The sequence below is a fragment of the Scylla paramamosain genome, chromosome 6 (genome assembly GCF_035594125.1).
Source record: "Scylla paramamosain isolate STU-SP2022 chromosome 6, ASM3559412v1, whole genome shotgun sequence".
NCBI lineage: Eukaryota > Metazoa > Arthropoda > Malacostraca > Decapoda > Portunidae > Scylla > Scylla paramamosain.
Window position 1 is genome coordinate 29,809,497 of NC_087156.1, and position 10,000 is coordinate 29,819,496.

Consider the following 10,000-nt stretch of genomic DNA (forward strand, 5'->3'; position numbering starts at 1 on the left):
TCATCTTTCTCCTTTTACTCCTTGCCCTCTTCTTCTTCTTTTACTACTCCTTCTTTTTCTTCTTCTTCTTTTGTTTTGTTGTTGTTGTTGTTGTTGTTGTTGTTGTTGTTGTTGTTGTTTCTTCTTTTCTTTCTCTTTTTCTTCTTCTTCTTCTTCTTCTTCTTCTTCTTCTTCTTCTTCTTCTTTCTTCTCCCCTACCTCTTCATATTCTTTTCTTTCTCTTCTTCTCTTCTTCCTATTCCTTCTTTTCCTCCTCCTCCTCCTCCTTTTCTTCTTTTCCTTCTTCTTCTTCTTCTTCTTCTTCTTCTTCTTCTTCTTCTTCTTCTTCTTCTTCTTCTTCTTCTTCTTCTCCCCTACTTCTTCATATTCTTTTCTTTCTCTTCTCCTCTTCTATCTATTCCTTCTTTTCCTCTTCCTCCTCCTTTTCTTCTTTTCCTTCTTCTTCTTCTTCTTCTTCTTCTTCTTCTTCTTCTTCTTCTTCTTCTTCTTCTTCTTCTTCTTCTTCGTCTTCTTCTTCTTCTTCTCCTCCTTCTTCCTCCCTTCCTTTTTCTTTTTTCTTCTTCTCCTCTTCCTCCTACTTCTCCTTCTCCTCCTCCTTTTCTTCTTCTTCTTATTATTATTATCATTATTCTTATTCTTTTTTTCTTCTTCTTCTCCTCATTCTCCTTCTCCTCCTCCTTCTTCCTCTCTTCCTTCTTTTCTTCTTTTCCTCTTCCTCTTACTCCTTCTTTTCCTCTCCCTCCTTTCCTCCTCCTCCTCCATCTTTTCCCTCACCATATTCTATCCTTCCCTTGTGCGTGTTGCTTTGTAGCTTCCCCTGAACACAAGACCAGCAAGTATTCTCGTTATAGATCAAAAGATTCATTTTCCAGGTCTCTCTTTCTCCTCTGTATTCATTACGAGTACGTATTCCTCCTCCTCCTCCTCCTCCTCCTCCTCCACTCTCCTGCTGTTCCCCTCTCCTCCTCCTGCTCCACCTCTTGCTCTTGCTCCACCTCTTTCTCCTCTCTTAATTAAAAGGACACGCCTCCCAGAGTTTCAGTATCAGAACAATAACAACATGAAATACGGCAGAATAATACAGCAATATTATTACTATCAACAATAATAACAAAGATAACAAAAACAACCATCATCACCACCACCACTACAACCACCACCATTACAAACAACAACATCAACAGCAGCAACAACAACAAACATTTACCCCAAGCCCCGTCTGCATGTCTGTCTATCTGTCTGTCTGTCTGTCTGTCTGTCTGTGTGGGTCAGTGTGTGCTCAGTCTTTTACTCCTGTCTGTAGATTTTCAACTTCCCAAAACCTTTATTCTTGCCACCTTCCCTCCCACACACACACACACACACACACACACACACACACACACACACGCCAAGACGAAAGTGGGAGGGGGGAGAAGGAGTGTACATTTCAGTTATTGAGGGCAAATTGATGGGAGGGGAAAGGAGGTGAGGGAAAAGAAGGAGAGAGAGAGAGAGAGGGAAGGGGAGGGGCATAGGAAGAGAAATGTGTCGTTGAAGGAAGGAAGAAAGGAAGGAAGGAAGGAAGGGAGAGGGCGCAGGTAAGGAGAGAGGAAATAAAGGAAGAGTAAAGGAAGGAAACGCAGAGAAGAGGCTAGGTAGGTGAGGAGAAGGAGGGGGAAGAAGAAGGGTATACAAAGGAAGGGGGAGAAGATATGGAGAAAAGAAGAAAGAGGGAAGAGGTGATGGAAAAGAAACTAAGGGGGAGGGAAAGGGAGGGAGGAATTGAACAGTAAAATAGGTGAGGGTAAGGAAGAGAAAGGACAGGGTGAAAGGAGGACCAAAGACAGGGAGGAGGAGGGGAACAAGGGAAGTGGAAAACAGGAGGAGAAAGTGGAGGAATGCAGGGAAATAAAAGTTGGGGAGGAAAATAAGCAGTAAAAGATGAATCCTTCCCAGGAAACAAGACGAATACCCACAAAAGGGTGATGGCACAAAAAGTTCTTACAGGAAAAGAACCAAACAAAAAAATCAGACGTAAATTATGCATGACTCTCTCTCTCTCTCTCTCTCTCTCTCTCTCTCTCTCTCTCTCTCTCTCTCTCTCTCTCTCTCTCTCTCTCTTTCTCTCTCAATTCTTTTTTCTTATTTCTCATATTAACCACTGTAGATTGTGTATGAGAGAGAGAGAGAGAGAGAGAGAGAGAGAGAGAGAGAGAGAGAGAGAGAGAGAGAGAGAGAGAGAGAGAGAGAGAGCACAGGGAAGACAACAAAAACCACACGAAGCATCAACAAAGCAACAAAACCTGCATAAACATTTCACCACTACCACCACCACCACCACCACCACCACCACTGCCACCACCGCCACCACCGCCACTTGCATCGAAATAAAACCAAAGAGAGAAAGAAGAACTAGAAAAGACCTGTTTTTCCCCCTTTCCCCAGCACCAGCAGAAGCAGCAGCAGCACCTGGAGCAGACGTAACGCCGTGGACATGGAGAGGGAGAAGAGGCTGGAGAGGGAGGAAGAGAACAAGAGATACGGATTAACTGAATTATATCTTTATCATTAGTAAAGAAACAGTGATAGATATATTGAACTTTGCGAGGTTAAAATAAGATTATCTGAATGTGAATATGCTCATCGTTAGTAAGGAAACAGAAGACAGGAACGCAGAGATTAACAGGAATAGCGTCTCCTAACCCAACACAAGGGAACACAAGTGAAGAACAAACAGTGATTAATCTATTGGACTTTGCGAGGTTAACCTAAGATTAATTAAGTGTTAAGAAAGAGGCCACTGGGACACACAATGACTAACATACCCTATTGTCTCCTAAATACAAAGGCAACACTAGGGAACACAAACAAAGAACCAACCAGCAAACCTAATAAATGTTTGTGAATATTCTTTTCACTATTAAAGAAGAAAGAGACCACAGGGACCAAGAGAGACTACCATACCATAGTGTTTCCTAAATACAAAGGCAACACAAATGAAGGACGACCAGTACCAGATCTATTGGTTCTTACGAAGTCATACCAAGCCAGTAAGACCTCTGGCTGTGGACTTGAAGGAAACAAAGAGAGGGCGGTGCGAAGTGTCCAGTGGTGCAGAAGGAATCACAAAAGTAGATGAGGAAGGAGAAGGAAGGGAAGAAGGGCTGGAAGACGATGAGATAGTGTTGATGGTGCAGGGGATGGTGGTGGAGGAGGAGGAGGAGGAGGATAAAAACTACGAATAGGAAAAGATGAAAAAATAAAGAGAGAGGGGATAAGATGACGAAAGTTAGGGAAACGAGGTTACCAAACTGTGGTATGTTACTGTGAGAGGAGGAGGAGGAGGAGGAGGAGGAGGAGGAGGAGGAGGAGGAGGAGGAGGAGAAGAAGAAGAAAGAAAAAGAAGAAGAAGAAGAAGAAGAAGAAGAAGAAGAAGAAGAAGAAGAAGAAGAAGAAGAAGAAGAAGAAGAAGAAGAAGAAGAAGAAGAAGAAGAAGAAGAAGAAGAAGAAGAAGAAGAAGAAGAAGAAGAAGAAGAAGAAGAAGAAGAAGAAGAAGAAGAAGAAGAAGAAGAAGAAGAAGAAGAAGAAGAAGAAGAAGAAGAAGAAGAAGAAGAAGAAGAAGAAGAAGAAGAAGAAGAAGAAGAAGAAGAAGAAGAAGAAGAAGAAGAAGAAGAAGAAGAAGAAGAAGAAGAAGAAGAAGAAGAAGAAGAAGAAGAAGAAGAAGAAGAAGAAGAAGAAGAAGAAGAAGAAGAAGAAGAAGAAAACAACAACTACAACAACAACAACAACAACAACAACAACAACATTCACCACTTATATCAAGAAAAAAATAAAGGAAGAAAAAAAGAAGAAAGAAAAAAACGCAACAGAAAAAAAAACGAAGAAAAAAACAACAACTCACAATACAGATGATACCCAAGAAGTGACAAAAAATAAATAAAAAAAAAACGGAACAAATAAATAAAAACCGAAAACACACGAGACAGAGATGGAAAAAAAAAAAATGAACGCAAAGACACAACGGAAGAGAAGAGAAGAGAAGAGAAGAGAAGAGAAGAGTGAGCGAGGGGGAAGGGAAGGAAGGAGGAGGATGAGGCGGCGGCGGAGGGTTCAGGTGTCCGGCCCTTAGAGACTCATTTGCCTAGGTGTCGCAGTGGTCAGAGACGGAGACAATGGCGAGGGGAAGCCGCCCCCCTCCGGCAATCTGTCATCGCCCCCGGACCGGACTGACCACCGGCTCTTGTTACTCCTCCTCCTCCTCCTCCTCCTCCTCCTCCTGTGACGGATACATGAGGGTGTAGGGAAAAGGGAAGAGGGGGGGAGAGGGGGTTAAAATGTTTGTTTCATTGTGTCTAATGTTGTTGTTGTTGTTGTTGTTGTTGTTGTTGTTGTTGTTGTTGTTGCTGTTGTTGTTGTATATACTACTACTACTACTACTACTACTACTACTACTACTACTACTACTACTACTACTACTACTACTACTACTACTACTACTACTACTACTACTACTACTACTACTACTACTACTACTACTACTCCTCCTCCTCCTCCTCCTCCTCCTCCTCCTCCTCCTCCTCCTCCTCTCTCCTCCTCCTCCTCTCTCTCTCTCTCTCTCTCTCTCTCTCTCTCTCTCTCTCTCTCTCTCTCTCTCTCTCTCTCTCTCTCTCTCTCTCCCCAACATTTTTCAAATTCTGTTTTCTGTGTTGAGTTGTTTTCCTTATTTATTTTGTTGATGTTTGTTTGTTTTTAATTTCTTTTCCAATTTCCTGTCCTCTCTCTCTCTCTCTCTCTCTCTCTCTCTCTCTCTCTCTCTCTCTCTCTCTCTCTCTCTCTCTCTCTCTCTCGTTTTTGCTCTTTGCCTCTTTTTCATGTCCCTCGTTTTCTTTTATTTGATCCCTTCGTTCTTCCCTCTCCCTTGTGCGCTTATTTATATTTCTTCTGCTTCCTTCTTCGCTCTCTTCCTCTTCTTGTTCACTCTTTCTTAACTCTTGCAGTTTCGTGTTCAGTCTCCCTTCCCTCGTGTTTCTTTTCTCCTTCGTTTTTTCTTTTCTATTTTTTGTGTATCTCACCTCCCCCTTTTATTTCAGTTCTTCCCTCTTTATTATCTCCAATTACCTCGTTGTATCTTCCTTATCTCTTGACGTCTCTTCTTTTACTTTTCTTTTCTCTTTCCTCCCTTGCATTTCCTGGGCTCCTCCTCCCTCTTCTCTTCGTTCTTCTTCTTCTTCTTCTTCTTCTTTTGCTTCTTCTTCTTTTGCTCTTCTTTTTCATTACTAGTACTGCTGCTTCTACTACTAGTACTCTTATTATTATTATTATTATTATTATTATTATTATTTCTATTCTTTAATCTTCCCCGTCATTGATATTATTTTTTATGTCTTTTCTTTTTATCTCTATTCTTTTCCTCCTTATTCTTCTTTTTATCCCACTTTTTTCTTTTACTTCATCTTGTTCTTCTTGTTCTTGTTTTTGTTCTTGCTCTTCTTCTTATTATTACTATTATTATCATTATCACTATTACCATTACTATTATTCTCTTTTTCCTCTCTTACTCGTTCATTCTTTTCCTTAACCACCACCACCACCACCACCACCACCACCACCATCTCCTCCTCCTCCTCCTCTTCCTCTTCCTTTTCCTCCTCCTCCTCCTTGTACACCTCAACTTTACTTTTTCGTATCTCTATTCTTTCGTCCCTTAAATCTGTGAATAGCCACAACCATCTCTGCAACCTGCGATAACCATCTACAAAGAGCGAGTTTCAAAGCACCAGAACGAAGACGGCACGAGGCGAGACAGCAACACTTTTACGATAACGACACAGCACAGCACTCCGGGTTGGGTAGAAGCTGATCGAAATGCTCCTTACGAAGAGAATACCAGAGAGGAATACGCGAGTCAAAAGTGAGAATCGTCTTGGTGATCTAGTTAGCCAGGGTACGATTTGGATAGCGAGGATACACGTTCACTTGGGTACACGCGAGGAGACACAGGTAGTAAAAGTTAACATTAATATATGGCGACAGAAGATTCTATGTCATGGGTACGATGCAGGGAGGAAAAACAGCAGCGTGTAGATGACGAGTGTAGATGACGAGAGAGAGAGAGAGAGAGAGAGAGAGAGAGAGAGAGAGAGAGAGAGAGAGAGAGAGAGAGCGCGGATAAGAACATAAAGGAAGGTACAAGAACCCAGAAGACCTATAATACATAGCCCGTGTAAAATATACGTACTTATACCCCACCTCTCATCATTACCTGTAAATTTACCTTATATATTCTTTTAAAGCTCCCTACTGACACGGTATTAACGGCGTGATTGCTAAGTCCATAACAATCATCTACTGCTCTACTTGTGAACATATATCTCCATAGGTCATTTTCCTTCTAAGTAAATAGGGAAAAGGAGGGTAGTCAAGGAAAAGGGCAAAGGGTATCCTGAACCTAAGGGTAATTTAAAGTCTACAAGAGAAGTGACAAGAAGTGAGGATGAAAGACCATGACAAGCGAGGAAAACTGGAGAGAAGCGATGGATGTGAGGAGGAGGAGGAGGAGGAGGAGGAGGAGGAGGAGGAGGAGGAGGAGGAGAGGGAGGGGGAAGTAAAAAGACACACAACTCAAGGTTTGAAAGATATATAAAGAGGATGTGGACAGGAAAGAGGAAAAAAGATGAGGAAGAAGACGAGGCCGAGGAGCAAGAACGATGAAAAGGAAGAGAAAGCGGAGGAAGATGAAGAGGAGGAGGAGGAGGAGGAGGAGGATGAGAAGGAAGAGGAGGGAGGAGGAAGGAGGATGAAGAAAAAGGAGAAAATTATAGACGAGAACAACGGCGCTGGGGAAGTAAGAACGACAAGACGGAAACAAACACAGAAAGACGAGAAAAATAAACAACACAAGGAGAAATTGAAGTAAAGCGAAAAGTAAGAAGAACAAGAGGAACTGGAACAAGATGAATAGAAGCAGGTGGAAGGAAGGAAGGAAGGAAGGAAGGAAGGAAGGAAGGGATGAACAGGAACTCTGGCAACAAATCAATCGATGCTTCTAAATTGATCTCACGCCGTCATCAGCCAACCAAGCTCCTTCGGGAGGGACACGCCCTTTGGTTTATGCACGGAGCTCTGGTGTCGTGAAGGAGGGAGGGAGAGAGAAGGAGAGACGAGGAGAGCCGCGAAGATGGATTGGTGGCTTGGGAGAGATCTTGGTGTGAGAGAGAGAGAGAGAGAGAGAGAGAGAGAGAGAGAGAGAGAGAGAGAGAGAGAGAGAGAGAGAGAGAGAGAGAGAGAGAGAGAGAGAGAGAGATTGACAGATAAAGACAGACAGATAGAAAAAAAAATACACACACACACAGACAAACAGACAGACAGAAAGAAAAAGAAGTAAAAAAAAAGAAATAAAAGTCAGGAACAAACAGACTTACAAAGAAAGACGGTAAGAATGGTATAAAAAAATAACAAAGAGAATAATGCAGACAAGGAAAAAGACGAAACAAACAAGAGTGTAAGGAGAGAGAGAGAGAGAGAGAGAGAGAGAGAGAGAGAGAGAGAGAGAGAGAGAGAGAGAGAGAGAGAGAGAGAGAGAGAGAGAGAGAGAGAGAGAGAGAGAGAGAGAGAGAAAAGAGACGATAACAATTAGACAAATTAGGAAAAGCATGTTGTGAGATGAAAGATTTAAAATGTTATGTAAGTAAAAGGTGCGTGCGTGTGTGCGGGCAGGTGTGTGTGTGTGTGTGTGTGTGTGTGTGTGTGTGTGTGTGTGTGTGTGTGTGTGTGTGTGTGTGTAGGTAGACAGGTAGGCATAATACTATACATAATGTTCACATGTCATTTGTTGTTGATACTTTAAGACCCTTAGACACTCCCTCCCATTCCCTTACCGCACCTCCTTCCCTCCCTCGCATCCTTCCCTCTCACACCCCCTCACACCCCTTCCCTTCCCTCTCCCGCCCTTCCTTTGACACTCCAGAGGGAAAACACTTCTTTTCTCCCTCCGCTGCAGCCGCGAAGGACACGTAACAACACAGAACAAATAAATAAGACTATTATACACATTTATATAACCAGCGGCCACCTGCGTCTGTCGTAAACAAGTGATAAAGTAGACACCTCTCTCTCTCTCTCTCTCTCTCTCTCTCTCTCTCTCTCTCTCTCTCTCTCTCTCTCTCTCTCTCTCTCTCTCTCAACGGTGCGCCCCTCTCGAGAGTACTTACCTGTCACCTTCACTGTTGCTGTCCCCGCGGCGCCACGTAAGGCAGGGACGCTTGTTGTGCCTCCCAGTCTGCGGTGAGGAAAACATACCTCAGGGACTTGTGGTGCTGATGCGTGCAGGGAAAGAGAGAGAGAGAGAGAGAGAGAGAGAGAGAGAGAGAGAGAGAGAGAGAGAGAGAGAGAGAGAGAGAGAGAGAGAGAGAGAGAGAGATAATTGTGTGTGTGTGTGTGTGTGTGTGTGTGTGTGTGTGTGTGTGTGTGTGTGTGTGTGTGTGTGTGTGTGTGTGTGTGTGTGTGTGTGTGTAGTATCCTTTCTCTCAGACCACCTAAAGATGTATACACCTAACGTAATCTAACTTAACGTATCATAACCTAACCTAACGCAACGAAACCTAACCTAACCTAACCTAACTTAACCTTATCCTGACCTGACCTAACCTAACCTAACGTATCCTAACACAACATAACCTAATATAAATATGTAACCACCTGCCTATCACACACCACCACCACCACCACCACGACCACCACCGCCACCACCAATACAAGCTGTCGTCTAAATATAAATACTACAAGAATAATTACAGCAGTGTATCCGCTAATGCCTTTCTATGATTACCTTGACGGCTGTGGTCATTAGTCTCTCTGGTAATCACTGAGTATCTTTCAACCATTAATGAGAAGACACGTCCTCTTCCACCTCTCCTCCCTTCATCCATCCACTCATTCCATCCACCTCCATCTTCGTATTTTGAATAGACTTCGAGGAACGTTCGCACTTACTGTGTATCTACTATCTCTTGCTTTAGATTAAATAAATAGCCTCGTATTGCCCTTTTTGCTTCTCTCTCTCTCTCTCTCTCTCTCTCTCTCTCTCTCTCTCTCTCTCTCTCTCTCTCTCTCTCTCTCTCTCTCTCTCTCTCTCTCTCTCTCTCTCTCTCTCTCTATCTATCTATCTATCTATCTTTCATGTGTTAAGGAGTCTGATCCTGAACGTTAAGATGAGAGGAAAAAAATTTCAATAAGCCACTCCAAATAAGAAATGACAGGAGGGGAATTCAAAAGAGTTGTCCAGTTTAGCTTCAAAGTTCGTTCCTCTTCTGTTGTTATTTATAAATTTATTTTGTTACTGTTGTTGTTGTGGTTGCTCTTTAGAGTGGGTGTCTGATAATGTTACAAAGAAATATATAAACGCTTCTTCTTACCACTCATCTCAAACATACGAATGATACAAAGAAAATTATCTTTTAAGTTAAATCAGGTTAGGTTAAGTTAGGATAAGCTAGGTTCATTAGCGATTTGTTACGTTCATCGCATGGCTTCGTATTGGCTTCGGTTCACAGTGAAATAAATCGATGCAGTCAGTGAAGGAATCATTCTTGTAATTTCAGACCCATATGCCTCCGCTGCCTCAGTCAATCTTCTATTCATCTACTTCCCGTTCGATATTTTAACATGCTCTTTGTCTGTCTGTCTGCCTACCTGTCCGTACGTATGTTTTGTTTGTCTATATGTCTATCTGTCTCTGTCTGTCTGTCTGTCCGTCTTTCTATCGGTCAGTCTATCTATTTCCTCTGCTGACTCACATTTCTCACAAACTCAGTCTCTCTCTCTCTCTCTCTCTCTCTCTCTCTCTCTCTCTCTCTCTCTCTCTCTCTCTCTCTCTCTCTCTCTACATATCTTTCGTAGCTCGCACTCACTCTCTTTCTCATTCACCCTGCCACGCACTCACCAACTAACTTTTGGAAATTAAATTAGTTTGTTTTCGTTTGTCATAGTGAGTACATGCTCTACCACCACCACCACCACC

At 42.6% G+C, this 10,000-nt stretch overlaps 1 protein-coding gene across 1 annotated transcript in view; it reads right to left on the minus strand.

Annotated features, from left to right (window-relative positions):
• The window catches only part of LOC135101593 (uncharacterized), a 258,587-nt gene that overhangs the window by 181,253 nt on the left and 67,334 nt on the right, over window positions 1–10,000 (minus strand). The window contains exon 2 of the mRNA XM_064005759.1: window positions 8,193–8,260. The gene's annotated coding sequence lies outside the window, so the exon portion shown is untranslated. The remainder of the gene's footprint in view (window positions 1–8,192; window positions 8,261–10,000) is intronic.